Source organism: Heterodontus francisci, chromosome 12 (genome assembly GCF_036365525.1).
Source record: "Heterodontus francisci isolate sHetFra1 chromosome 12, sHetFra1.hap1, whole genome shotgun sequence".
In the NCBI taxonomy this organism is placed as follows: Eukaryota; Metazoa; Chordata; class Chondrichthyes; order Heterodontiformes; family Heterodontidae; genus Heterodontus; species Heterodontus francisci.
This window is the reverse complement of record NC_090382.1, coordinates 114,503,537-114,518,459: the sequence shown is the minus strand read 5'-3', so window position 1 is coordinate 114,518,459 and position 14,923 is coordinate 114,503,537.

The following is a 14,923-nucleotide window of genomic DNA, read 5'->3' as shown; positions in this document are numbered from 1 at the left end:
AAGAAAGGAAATTAACTAGAATTTTAAATGACAATCCTTCATTTTCTGCAGATTTGGTGATAAATCATTCACGAGATTGCTTTCAAACGATTTAAAAATAGTTTGAAAAAATTGGTTGAAACAAAAAAGGATGAACAGGACCTTTAATGGGATGTAAAAAAAAAATGAATGGTCCAATTTTGGGATTTTCTGGCATAAAGGCATATTTGATGATCAGTGCCTGAATTCACCTCATAACTCCTCAATTAAAATCAATGGTATTTTTCATGCCATTGGAGTAGATCTTGACTTTGTGTGTGATAATGTAAAATGGGTGATAAAAAGTCTCTATCGACCTCAGTCTTGAAAGCTTCGTTTAGCTTTTCTCTAATCGTCCAGATTTCCATGACCCATTGTGCGACAAAAGTGCTTCCTGATTTCACTCCTAAATAGCCTAGTTTTAATTTTAAGATTATACATCCCTGTCCTGGATTCGCCCAACAGATGAAATCATTTAAATCACTCCTCGGCCTGCTAACCTCACAGAAAAAAAATAGAAAAAGAAAGATTTGCATTTATTTAGCACCTTCCACAACCACCAGATGTCTCAAAGCACTTTAGAGCCAATGAAGTACTTTTCGAAGTGCAGTCATCATTGTAATACAGGGAAGGAATAGCAAACCAAGTTGGTACACAAGTTATTTTTTGTAAGTGGGTTCACTTATAAAATGCAGCTGATATATCAAGGAAACCTTAACCCCTATTGGAGATTTTACCCCATTTAATCAACAGCCATTGAGGTACGTATGCGATTCCTGATGTTGTTAGAGTGAAAATGCACAATACCTCTCTCCACTTCCACCTCCATTCTTCAAAACTGGCCAATCGCTTTCCACACAGGACTTATATTCCAAAAACAACTTTTTAACACTTTACTCCTAGCCCAGTAGCTCAAATATAAACAAAATTGTCACCTCATTGTAACTGTTATCACCCACTAATGTGATTTGAGCGAGAAGCTCTTCGCATGCTCCTGAAGGGGATTAGATGGGATAGTGTGTTTAAAATCTTCTCAAATTTGACCTAAGTGCTGCTCTAACCAAATAAAGGTGCCCTTGATTCTCGCAGGGAAAGCTCCCAAATGAAATTGCTTTCGACAGTTTCCTTCTGTAGACTGGATTCAAGAGAACAAAATTGCCCTGGAGCTTGACACTAAGTTATATTCCTTAACCACATTTTGATCCGTCAAAAGGAGGAAGATTGTTTTATCTTTAGAAAAGGGAAGATTGTGAGGTGATCCAAATGAATCTTTTCAGGTTTACAAACGGAATTCACAAAGTGCATCAAGGTTCATTCCCCCTTGTGGTAAAAACATTCAAATATTTCAAAAAATTATGAATAAGAAAAAATGAAAAACTTGCATTTATATGACACCTTTCACAAACTCATGACATCCCAAAGCACTTAATAACCAATGAAGTACTTTTGAAGTGCACTGTTGTAGTGCAGCAAACATGGCAGCCAATTTGGGCACAGCAAGCTCCCACAAGCAGCAAACTGATAATGACCAGAAAATCTGTTTTTTATGATGTTGCTAAGGGGTAAATGTTGGTCAGGACACTGGGGTGAGCTCCCTTGACTTTCTTTGAAATGGTGCTGTGCGTTCCACCTGACAGACCGATGGAGCCTTGCTTTAACTTCTCATCCGAAAGACAGCAGCTCTGACCGGAAACCGAGGTAGAAATTTTTCCATCCAAGAGGTGGTGAATTTGTCAAATAATTTACTAAGGAAAGCTATTGGAACACACAGTTTCAGCGACATTCCTGTAGAGTGAAGGGGTTGAAGGATATGACAAGAAGGTGCATAGGCAGAAAGTGGTGGAATCAAGAGTTAATTAAATGTCTTTCAAGATGGAAAGAGTTGAGGAATGTAAGGAGAAGGTGGGTGGGTGGGGTTGGTCTGTGAAAAAGGGATGGTCTTATCATGTGAAATCTGTTTATTCTGTTGGTAAAAAAGCCCCTGCTCTTACAAATGGATGCAATTGATGCACAGCAGGTTAAGAAATGTACAAGCTAAAATTTGGACTTGCCTCATATTAAACTTAGTTATTAGTGCAGATGGTATGAAATAGATTTTTTTAATTCAATCATGGAATGTGGGTGTCACTGGCAAGGCCAGAATTTGTTTCTCATTCCTAATTGCCCTTGAGGAGGTGGTGGTGAGCTGCCTTCATGAACGGCTGCTGTCCTTGGGGTGTAGGTACACTCATTGTGCTGTTGGGGAGGGAGTTCCAGGATTTTGACCCAGCGACAATGAAGGAACTGCAATATAGTTCTAAGTCAGGAGCATGTGTGGCTTTCAGGGGAACTTGCAGGTGGTGGTTTTCCCATGCATCTGCTGCCCTTGTCCTTCTAGGTGGTAGAGGTCGCGGGTTTGGAAGGTGCTGCTGAAGGAGCCTAGGAGATTTCCTTCAGTGCATCTTGTAGATGGTGCACTCTCCTGCCACTGTGTGTCGTTGGTGGAGTAAGTGAATGTTTACGGTGATGGATGGAATGCCAATCAAGTGGGTTTAGACGGTGTCAAGCTTCTTGAGTGTTGTCGGAGATACACTCATCCAGGCAAATGGAGACTATTCCATCATACTCCTGAATTGTGCCTTGTAGATGGTGGACAGGCTTTGGGCATTCAAGAGGTGAGTTACTCGCCACAGAATTCCCAGCCTCTGACCTGCTCATGTATCCATAGCATTTAGGAGGAGACAGCGGCTTGGTGGCAATGTCACTGCACTAGTAATCCAGAGGCCCAGGTTAATGCCCGGGGACCAACGTTCAAATCCCACCACGGCAGTTGATGGAATTTAAATTCAATTAATAAGTTCAACTAATTAATAAAAATTAGTGACAAGTGACTCCAGACCCACAGCAATGTGGTTGACTATTAACTGCCCTCTGAAATGCCAAGGATAATTAGAGATGGGCAACAAATGCTGGTCTTTCCAGTGATGCCCACACCCCAGGAAAGCATAAAGAAAAATTATTTATATGGCTACTCCAGTTAAGCTACTGGGCAACGATAAGCCCCAGGATGCTGATAGTGGGGGATTTAACGATGGTAATGCTGTTGAATGTCAAGGGGAGATGGTTAGATTCTCTCTTATTGGAAATGATCATTTCCTGGCACTTGTGTTGTACGAATGTTACTTCTCACTTCTCAACCTAAGCCTGAATGTTTTCCCGATCTTGTTGCGTACGGACAGGGGCTGCTTCAGTATCTGAGGAGTCGCAAATGGTTTCGAATGCTGTGCAATCATCAGCAAATATCCCCACTTTATGATGGAGGGAAGGTCATTGATGAAGCAGCTGAAGATGGTTGCTTTGCCATCCCTTGCCACCCTCAGTTTTTCCTCCAGTGGTGTTCAACATGGATGGCACAACCATCATGATAAATAGCATAGATTTTGAACAAATCTAGCAACTCAAACCTGGGCATCCGTGAGGCACTGTGGGCCATAGCAGCAGCAAAATTGTACTCAACCACAATCTGTAACCTCAAAACTCATGGCCCAGCATATCCTCCCACTCTACCATTACCATCAAGCCAGGGGATCAATTCTGGTTCAATGAAGAGTGCAGGAGGGCATGCCCAGAGCAGCACCAGGCATACCCCAAAATGAGGTGCCAACCTGGTGAAGCTACAACCCAGGACTACTTGCATGCCAAACAGTGTAAACAGCATGTGATAGAGAGAGCTAAGCGATCCCACAACCAACGGATCAGATCTAAGCTTTGCAGTGCTGCCATATCCTGCCATGAATGTTGGTGGATAATTAAACAACTAACTGGAGGAGGTGGCTCCACAAATATCCCCATCCTCAATGAAGGGAGAGCCCAGCACACCAGTACGAAAGATAAGGCTGAAGCATTTGTAACAATCTTCAGCCAAAATTGCCAAGTGGATGATCCATCTCTGCCTCCTCCTGAAGTCCCCAGCATCACAGATGCCAGTCTTCAGCCAAGTCAATTCACTCCATGTGATGTCAAGAAATGACTGAAGGCATTGGATACTGCAAAGGCTATGGGACTGACAACATTCCGGCAATAGTACTGAAGACCTGTGCTCCAGAACTTGCCGCGCCCCTAGCCAAGTTGTTCCAGTACAGCTACAACACTGGCATCTACCCGGCAATGTGGAAAATTGCCCAGATACGTCCTGTACACAAACAAGCAGGACAAGTCCAACCCGACCAATTACCACCCCAGCAGCCTACTCTCAATCATCAGTAAAGTGATGGAAGGTGTCGTTAACAGTGCTATCAAGCGGCACTTGCTTAGCAATAACCTGCTCACTGATACTCAGTTTAGGTTCCACCAGGGCCACTCAGCTCCTGACCTCATTACAGCCTTAGTTCAAACATGGACAAAAGAGCTGAACTCAAGAGGTGAGGTGAGAGTGACTGCCCTTGACATCAAGGCAGCATTTGACCGAGTATGGCATCAAGGAGCCCAGGCAAAACTGAGGTCAATGGGAATCAGGGGGAAAACTCTCCCCTGGTTGGAGTCAAAACTAACGCAAAGGAAGCTGGTTGTGGTTGTGGGAGGTCAATCATCTGAGCTCCAGGACATCACTGCAGGAGTTCCTCAGGGTAGTGTCCGAGGCCTAACCATCTTCAGCTGCTTCATCAATGACCTTCCTTCAATCATAAGGTCAGAAGTGGGGATGTTCGCTGATGATTGCACAATGTTCAGCACCATTCGCGACTCTTCAGATACTGAAGCAGTCCGGGTAGAAATGCAACAAGACCTTGTCAATGTCCAGGCTTGGGCTGATAAGTGGCAAGTAACATTCGCGCCACACAAGTGCCAGGCAATGACCATCTCCAACAAGAGAAAATCTAACCAAATAAAAGCAAAATACTGTGGATGCTGGAAATTTGAAATAAAAACAAGAAATGCTGGAAATACTCAGCAGGTCTGGCAGCATCTGTGGGGAGGGAAGCAGAGTTAATGTTTCAGGTCAGTGACCCTTCTTCAGAGAATCTAACCATTTCCCCTTGGTGTTCAATGGAATTCCGTCACTGAAAGGCCCACTATCAACATCCTCGGGGCTACCGTTGACCATAAACTGAACTGGTGTAGCCATATAAATACCGTGGCTACAAGAGCAGGTCAGAGGCTAGGAATCCTGAGGCGAGTAACTGATCTCCTGACTCCCCAAAGCCTGTCCACCATCTACAAGGTACAAGTCAGGAGTGTGATGGAATACTCTCCACTTGCCTGGATGGGTGCAGCCCCAACAACACTCAAGAAGTTCGACACCATCCAGGACAAAGCAGCCCGCTTGATTGGTACACAATCCACAAACATTCACTCCCTCCACCACTGACGCACAGTGGCAGCAGTGTGTACCATCTACAAGATGCACTGCAGCAATGCACCAAGGTTCCTTAGACAGCACCATCCGAACCCACGACCTCTACCAGCTAGAAGGGCAAGAGCAGCAAATGCATGGGAACACCACCACCTGCAAGTTCCCCTCCAAGTCACACACCATCCTGACTTGGAACTATATCACCGTTCCTTCACTGTCGCTGGGTCAAAACCCTGGAACTCCCTTCCAAACCGCACTGTGGGTGTACCTACTCGTCATGGACTGCAGCGGTTCAAGAAGGCAGCTCACCACCACCTTCTCAAGGGCAATTACAGATGGGCAATAAATGCTGGCCTTGCCAGCGATGCCCACATCCCAGGAATGAGTTAAAAAAAACAAAGTGGTGGGTGTTCCCAGTGTGATGATGGGACTTTGTCTCCACAAGAAGTGTACGGTGGTCACTCTAGCAATACTGTTATGGATGGATTCATCTACGACAGAAAAATTGGTGAAGTTAAGGTCTAAAAACTTTTAAACCTCTTATTGTTTCTCTCACGACCTGCCGTAGACCCAGTTTGGCAGTTAAGTCCAAGTTAGAGCATTTGGCCCAACTAGTCCATGATGATGTTTTTTCTTCACACAAGCCTTTTCCCATCCCCCTACATCGCACCCTATCAGCATAATCTTCTATTCCTTTTTATTTCTTTCTCCATCATATATTTTGGGATGAAGGGGTTGTCCTATGACGAGAGGCTGAGTAAATTGGGCCTATACACTCGGAAGTTTAGAAGAATGAGAGGCTATCTCATTGAAACGTACAAGATCCTGATGGGGAATATTGAACATGGGAGCAGTCTCAGGATAAGCGGTCAATCATTTAGAACTGAGAAGAAGAGAAATTTCTTCACTCAAAGCATTGTGAATCTTTGGAATTCTCTAACCCAGAGGGATGTGGATGCTCCATCATTGAAAATATTCAAGGCTGGGATAGATAGATTTTTGGTCACTCTGGGAATCAAAGGATATGAGAGGTGGGCAGGAAAGTGGAGTTGAGGCAGAAGTTTTGCCAGAATCGTATTGAATGACCGAGCAGGCTTCGGGGGCCATGTGCTCGACTCCTGCTCCTATTCCTTATGTCCTTATTTAACTTCCCCTTAAATATATCTGTGCAATTCACTTCAACTATGACCTGTGAAAGTGAAAGTGCAAAATATTTTCTTACTCACCATTGCAACTCTCAACTAGGAAAGGACAGCTTCGCAATATAGGGGGGCTGTCTGACCCTACATTTCACAATTCCAGACCAGCCCTATGGTTTAGATACCTACTACTTGGCAGCTGCTGTAGCCTAAGGCTATCTTGGTCGTCTCCCTACTGTCTCCAGCCCCTCACCTTTTTAGCTTAACACAAACAGTTTAACTGAAGTGCAGCTCGATTGCTTGGGGAAGCCGAGAGTAACTGTTCTATTTCCCACTCCCAATACAATCCTTAACCATATGCTGCTCCTAATTCTAGTCGGTTTTAAGTTCAGTGACAAATTGTTCCACTGCAGGAACTTGGCACAGAATCATGTGTTGTCAGGGACCCAAACTTTCTCAATGCCAAAATTTCCCTTCCAGCATAACTCATGCATACAAATGGGAAGAGACACTGAATTTTCTAAGCCAGGAGTCTGGAGGGTAACTCTCTGTGTAAAATTCCAAGAGATTGTGCAGCAAAGCTTGTAGACAACAAGTTTTCTCCTCTGTGGGTTTGTGGTATCTAATTGAACTAAATTGGATAGACATAATGAGCACAGATGGTGATCCAGCCGCATAGAACAAAGAGTCTCTGGTAACTGTGACGCCTTCTTCTTTTCTCTATCAGATGTAGAGGTTCGATGATGCGACGTTCTTTTTTCAAACAGGTCACTTGATTCCACCTCCATCCACCTATACACACCTTGCCATACCCTTCAACTCTTCACTCTTCGGAAATATCTCTGAAACCCATTTATACTGTTTCTTACAATGATAGACCTTGGTAAATTATTTGCCTCTGTGTCCAAAATGGGAGGTGGGATGTGTGCATGCTCATTACAGGCTGAAAGTTCCATGTTAGTGAATGTAGAAAAAGAGACATTCAGGGGTCACACCTGAAACATAGAAAATAGGAGCCGCAGTAGGCCATTCGATCCTTCAAGCCTGCTCCGCCATTCACTATGATCATAGCTGATCATCCAACTCAGTTTAGTTTAGTTTAGAGATACAGCACTGAAACAGGCCCTTCGGCCCACCGAGTCTGTGCCGACCATCAACCACCCATTTATACTAATCCTACACTAATCCCATATTCCCAACAAACATCCCCACCTGTCCCTATATTTCCCTACCACCTACCTATACTAGGGGCAATTTATAATGGCCAATTAACCTATCAACCTGCAAGTCTTTTGGCATGTGGGAGGAAACCGGAGCACCCGGAGGAAACCCACGCAGACACAGGGAGAACTTGCAAACTCCACACAGGCAGTACCCAGAATTGAACCCAGGTCGCTGGAACTGTGAGGCTGCGGTGCTAACCACTGCGCCACTGTGCCTGTTCCGGCTTTCGCCCCATACCCTTTGATCCCTTTAGATCCAAGAGCTATATCTAACTCCTTTTTGAAAACATACAATGTTTTGGCCTCAACTGCTTTCTGTGGTAGCGAATTCCATAGGCTCACCACTCTCTGGGTGAAGAAGTTTCTCCTCATCTCAGTCCTGAAAGGTTTACCCCGTATCCTTAGACTATGACCCCTGGTTCTGGACTCTCCCACCATCGGGAACATCCTTCCTGCATCTACCCTGTCAAGTCCTGTTAGAATTTTATAGGTTTCTATGAGATCCCCTCTCACTCTTCTGAACTCCAGCAAATATAATCCTAACTGCCTCAATCTCTCCTCATACATCAGTCCCGCCATCCCAGGAATCAGTTTGGTAAACCTTCACTGCACTCCCTCTATAGCAAGAACATCCTTCCTCAGATGAGGAGACCAAAACAGCACACAATATTCCAGGTGTGGCCTGACCAAGGCCCTGTATAATTGCAGCAAGACATCCCTGCTTTTGTACTCGAATCCTCTCGCTATGAAGGTCAACATACCACTTGCCTTTTTTACCGCCTGTTGCACCTGCATGCTTACCTTCAGCGACTGGTGTACGAGAACACCCAGGTCTCGTTGCATATTCCCCTCTTTCAGTTTATAGCCGTTCAGATAATAATCTGCCTTCCTGTTTTTATTACCAAGGTGGATAACCTCACATTTATCCACATTATACTGCATCTGCCATGCATTAGCCCACTCACTCAACTTGTCCAAATCACCCTGAAGCCTCTCTGCACAGTCCTCACAACTCACCCTCCCACCCCATTTTGTGTCAACTGCAAATTTGGCGATATTACATTTAGTTCCCTCATCTAAATCAATAATGTATATTGTGAACAGCTGGGGTCCTAGCACTGATCCCTGCAGTACCCCACTAGTCACTGCCTGCCATTCGGAAAAAGACCCATTTATCCCTACTGTTTGTTTCCTGTCCGCCAACCAATTTTCTGTCCATCACACTACCCCCAATCCCATGCGCTTTAATTTTACATGCTAATCTCTTACGTGAAACAGGCCTTTGACCCTTTCCAATCATGTGGTAAGTTGGGGCCTAATGCCCTGAACATATCTATCACCAGGCCAACTGCATTCAGGAAAAACCTACGGCCTAACCAGGTATCATTAAAGGAACTACAGAAGGTGACCACCAAGAGCTCAATTTTGGAAAAAAACCTACCTGAGTGTGCAGCGTGGGAGGAGCAGGAACGAGCTGCCAAAGACCATTGCCAGCATCTCCAGAACGTGTCCCTCCATCTCTCCCAATCACATCCCTGATCGCTTCAACGCACCCCTCTCCCAATCACTCCCCTCCCTTCTAATCACTTCAGCCCAAGTCCCATCTAAATTGAAGTCTTCTTCCACAGATAGTTGCCCAGGGAGGCCCAGTAGGTGTTTGCAGCTCACAGGTATCATCTCAATGAAGCCTGAGATCCAGTATCAGGAGAAGTGTATAGGGATCAAGTCTGATATAAAATATTAACTTTTCACCATGGATGGTCTGAGGATTCTCTGCTTCTTCCTGGAACAGAGGCCCAGCCAATCCCTATCCTCCACCACCTTCCTTCATCTGGCTAAACATGTTCTCACGTTGAACTACTTCTCCTTCAACTCCACTCACTTACTCCACATAAAGGGTGTTGCTATGGGTACCCACATGATTCTCGTAATGTCTGCTTTTTTGTTGGATATGTAGAACATTCCATGTTCCAGTCCTACTCAGGTCCATTCCTTCAACTCTTTCTCCGGTACATTGATGACTGTATTGGTGCCGTTTCGTGCTCTCGCTCTGAACTGGAAATTTTCATCAGATTTGCTTCCAATTTCCACCTTTCTCACACCTTCACACGGTCCATCTTCGACTCTTCCATTCCCTTCCTTGACTTCTCTATTTCTGGAGATAAGCTATCAACCAATATTCATTATCAGCCCCTGCCAGCATGGTAGTGCAGTGGTTAGCACTGCAGCCTCACAGCTCCAGCGACCCTAGTTCAGTTCTGGGTACTGCATGTGCGGAGTTTGCAAGTTCTCCCTGTGACTGTGTGGGTTTCCGCTGGGTACCGGTTTCCGGTTTCCTCCCACAGCCAAAGACTTGCAGGTTATTAGGTAAATTGGCCATTGTAAATTGCCTCTAGTATGGGTAGGTAGTAGGAGAATTGTGGGGATGTGGTCGGGAACATGGGATTAAATGTAGGATTAGTATAAATGGGTGGTTGTTGGTCGGCACAGACTTGGTAGGCTAGAGGGCCTGTTTCAGTGCTGTATCACTCTATGACTCCCACAGCTACTTGGACTGCACTTCTTCACACCCTGCTTCCCATAAGGATTCGATTCCAGTCTCCTAGTTTCTCCATCTCTGTCACATCTGTTCTGATGATGCAACCTTCCATACTAGCACTTCTGATATGTCTTCCTTTTCCTTTAACTGAGGATTCCCCTCCACCGTGGTTGACAGGGCCCTCGACCATGTTTGTTAAATTTCACGCACTTCTGCTCTCACATCTTCTCCTCCCTCCCAGAACAACGATTGGGTTTCCCTTGTCCTCACCTTCCATTCCACCAGACTTTCGATTCAACTGATCATCATCACAGAATCGTTACAGTGCAAAAGGAGGCCATTCAGCCCATTGTGTCTGCACTGGCTCTCTGAAAGAACAACTCCCTCAGTTCCATTCTCCTGCCTTCTCTCTGTAACCCTGCACATTCTTCCTTTACATATAACTGCCTAATTCCCTTTTGAATGCTTCAATTGAACCTGCCTCCACCACGTTCTCAGGCAGCGCATTCCAGACCTTAACCACTGGCTGCGTGAAAAAGTTTTTCCTCATGTCACTTTTGCTTCTCTTACCAAATACTTTAAATCTGTGCCCTCTTGCTATCGATCCTTTCACGAGTGGGAACAGTTTCTCTCCATCAACTCTGTCCAGACCCCTCATGATTTTGAATACCTCTATCAAATCACCTCTCAGCCTTCTCTTCTCTAAGGAAAACAGTCCTAACTTCTCCAATCTATCTTCATAACTGAAATTCTTCATCCCTGGAACCATTCTCATGAATCTTTTCTGTACTCTCTCCAATGCCCTCATGTCGTTCCTCAAGTGCAGCGCCCAGAACTGGACACAGTACTCCAGCTGAGGCCAAACTCGTTTCTTATACAAGTTCAACATAACTTCCTTGCTCTTGTACTCTATGCCTCTATTAATAAACCCCAGGATACTGTGTGCTTTATTAACCGCTTTCTCAACCTATCCTGCCACCTTCAACGACTTATATACCTAGGTCCCTCTGTCCCTTTAGAATTGTACCCTTTATTTTATATTGTCTCTCCATGTTCTTCCTACCAAAATGAATCACTTCACATTTCTCTGCATTGAACTTCATCTGCCACCTGTCTGCCCATTCCACCAACTTGTCTATGTCCTTCTGAATTTCTACACTCCTCACAGTTCATAATGCTTCCAAATTTCGTATCATCTGCAAACTTTGAAATTGTGCCCTGTACACCAAGGTATAGGTCATTAATATATATCAGGAAAAGCAAGTGTCACAGCACTGATCCTTGGGGAACTTTACTGCAAAGCTTCCTCCAGCCCAAAAATCATCCATTAACCACCAAACACCAACCCCTTCCCCCACTATCTTTCAACATTCCGAAGGGACACTCTGGTCCACTCTTCAGACACCCCCATCACACCCTCCCTGTCCTATGGCATGTTTCCATGCAAGAACAGAGGATGCAACACTTGCCTTTTTGTCTCATGCCTTCGCAACATCCAATGCCACAAACAGTCCTTCAAGGTGAAGCAGCAGTTTACTTGTACTTTCAATTTAGCATACTGTATTCACTGCTCACAATGTGATCTCCTCTGGCTAATTCTGCTTCTCTCTCCACAGATGCTGCCAGACCTGCTGAGTATTTCCAGCATTTCTTGTTTTTGTTTCAGATTTCCAGCATCCACAGTATTTTGCTTTTATTTTAGTGTTCTCCTCCACATTGGGTTACAAAGGATTAAATATTGAGGACAGATTGTATAGTTTGGGCTTATAACCCTTCGAGATTAAAAAGTGATATAATTGATGTGTTTAAGATGATTAAAAGATTTGATGGATTAATAGGCAGGGAAAAAGAAACTATTTCTCCTGGTGGAGGAGAGCCCAGAACAAGGGGCATAAGCTTAAAATTAGAGCTAGCCCGTTCAGGGGTGATGTCAGAAAGTACTTCTCGACAAAGTGGAAATCAGGAACTCTCTTCATGAGGAAGGTGTTGATCTGAAGGGGAAGGGCAATTCAAAATTTCGAAATCAAGATTGGTAGATTTTTGTTTTGTGATGGTCTTAAGGGATATAGAAACAAGGTTAGTAAGTGAAGTAAGATACAGATCAACCATTGAATGGTGGAACAGGCTTGACGATCTACTCCAGGTCCTTTGTTCCTATTCCAAAAAACATTTTTTGGTGTTTGATCAGAGGAAGTCAACAGAAATAAAAAATGGCAGAGATATTAATCGACTGCCAATTTGTTGCTACTGTTTTACACAAAGTCAAGAATTGCCCTCAGTACGTTTAGGAGAAGAACTGGGGAAAACGGGAAAACTGGAGCACACTGTTCCACCATGCGTAATTTCTTTCAAAGATAAACGCAGTGAAGTTTGTCCCCAAGGCAGCACAATCTATTTTTTCCAGCGATAAACATCACGTACAACTGAGTCTGGTTGCTGGGTTACTTACCAGGTTATCATGCTGTTAGTTGAGAAGTTTGGATATCTAAAAGTCACTTTAAATGAGATATTTAAATTTGCTACAAATTGGTGGAATGTGTACAGTGCTAATGGACATAAAACACAATAATAGCCCTCAGCACAAAGTAGGCCACTTAGTGCTCCATTAACCTTAAATGTTAATTGTGTGTAGGCAATTTTTATAGTCCCCTAAAGCAGATTAGTGGGAGCTATTTGTGTCAGGTGACTTCTTTGTTGCCGGTTACAAGCAGGCCTTCAACACAATGTGTTCCACAAAATTAAAGAGAGAAAATGTTGGAAATACTCAGCAGATCTGACAGTATCTGCGGAGAGAGAAACAAAGTTAACGTTTCAGGATTTTCAATTGCCCTTGGGGATGGGAATGATGCGAATAGTGCTGCAGGATGGTCTGCCAGTGTCCCGACACTTCTGGGACGCGCATGAATTTTCAAAGTGAGGGCACAGGGGGGTTACTTCAGGAACCCACTCTCCTTCAATCAACAGCCTTTAAAGCACATCAAGTAGCTTGTTAACAGGCTGGGCAGGGCAAGAAGACGATTTTCAATCTGTAAACCGCCAAACCCGACCAACTTACTGCACGTTAGTGCACAGCTGTCAGGTTCAGTACAGGGGGAAATTAAGGGCTTTTTTTATGCTGCAAAATTTTGGGACCTGGGGGGGATCTTGCCCCAGATTTGGTGCAGTATCTTTCACTTTTGTGCATGGTGCAGCCGCTGACCGTCTGCTGTGCGGCCTCCTCTCTTTTGCAAAGCAGCAGCAGAACCCATCATGACTGCCATTGTCTTTGCCTCTCACACCCTGCAGGCAGCTCCCATCACCTGCTGATGCTCGCTGCCATTAATTGGACATCAAGCCTGCCTCCGGGCCAATTAGGACATTTACATTTGATGATGCGGGTGTGCGCGATGCAGATGTGGCATGGGGTCGGGACGCGGAAATTATCCGGTCATTGGATTCCCGACCCCAAACTGAAAATCAAGATCAATGTTTCATATCTGTAACCTTTCATCAGAAAGTCTGGCATTGTAACACTTGCTCTGTTATCAGAGGTCATATCTGACTATATTTACCAGTAGGTGTAAATTGAATGGGATACAATTGAGTTTGCATGGGGGTAGAAATTATATGGAATATACTGCCATTAGGCCTAATTGGTCCAGGTCGGTGTTTATGCTCCACATGAGCCTCCTCTCACCTTCAAGAACAACAACGTGCATTTATATTGCAACTTTAATGTCATACGATGTCCCAAGATGCTTCACAGGAGAACACTCAAACAAAATTTGACACTGAGCCACATTAAGAGATAACCAAAGACTAAAGCTGAAAGCTAAAGAGATGACAAAAAGCTTTGACTAAGGGGCAGGTTTTAAGGAATATCTTAAAAGGAGAGAGTTGGAAAGGCAGAGAGGTTTAGGGAGGAAATTCGAGAGCTCAGGGCCCAGACAGCTGAAGACCTAACTGCTAACAGTAGAGTGATTAAAATTCAAGATGCACAAGAGGCCAGAATTAGAGGAGTGCAGAGATCTCAGAGAGTTGTAGGATTGGAGAAGGATACAGAGATATCCTATGAGTAAAACCTTCTACTCCTTTTTACCTCTTGTGTTTATCTAGCATCTTATTAAATGCATCTATGCTCTTGTGGGAGTAATTTCCACATTCTCACCACTCTCTGGGTAAAGATGGTGCTCCTGAATTCCTTATTGGATTATTAAATGAAAGGCAAAGGTCTCTATTGATGATTCATGCACAGTCTTCATTCTTTGCCATCTATTAGTTTAGTTATACGGCACTGAAACAGGCCCTTCGGCCCACCGAGTCTGTGCCGACCATCAACCACCCATTTATACTAATCCTACACTAATCCCATATTCCTACCACATCCCCACCTGTCCCTATATTTCCCTACCACCTACCTATACTAGGGGCAATTTATAATGGCCAATTCACCTATCGACCTGCAAGTCTTTGGCTGTGGGAGGAAACCGGAGCACCCGACGAAAACGCACGCGGTCACAGGGAGAACTTGCAAACTCCGCACAGGCAGTACCCAGAATCGATCCCGGGCCCCTGGAGCTGTGAGGCTGTGGTGCCAACCACTGCACCACTGTGCCGCTCAGTTGCAAGGATGATGTATATTATGTATATCAGTTTTCATCCCAAAATCCTGGAACATTCCCAAAAATATGAATAT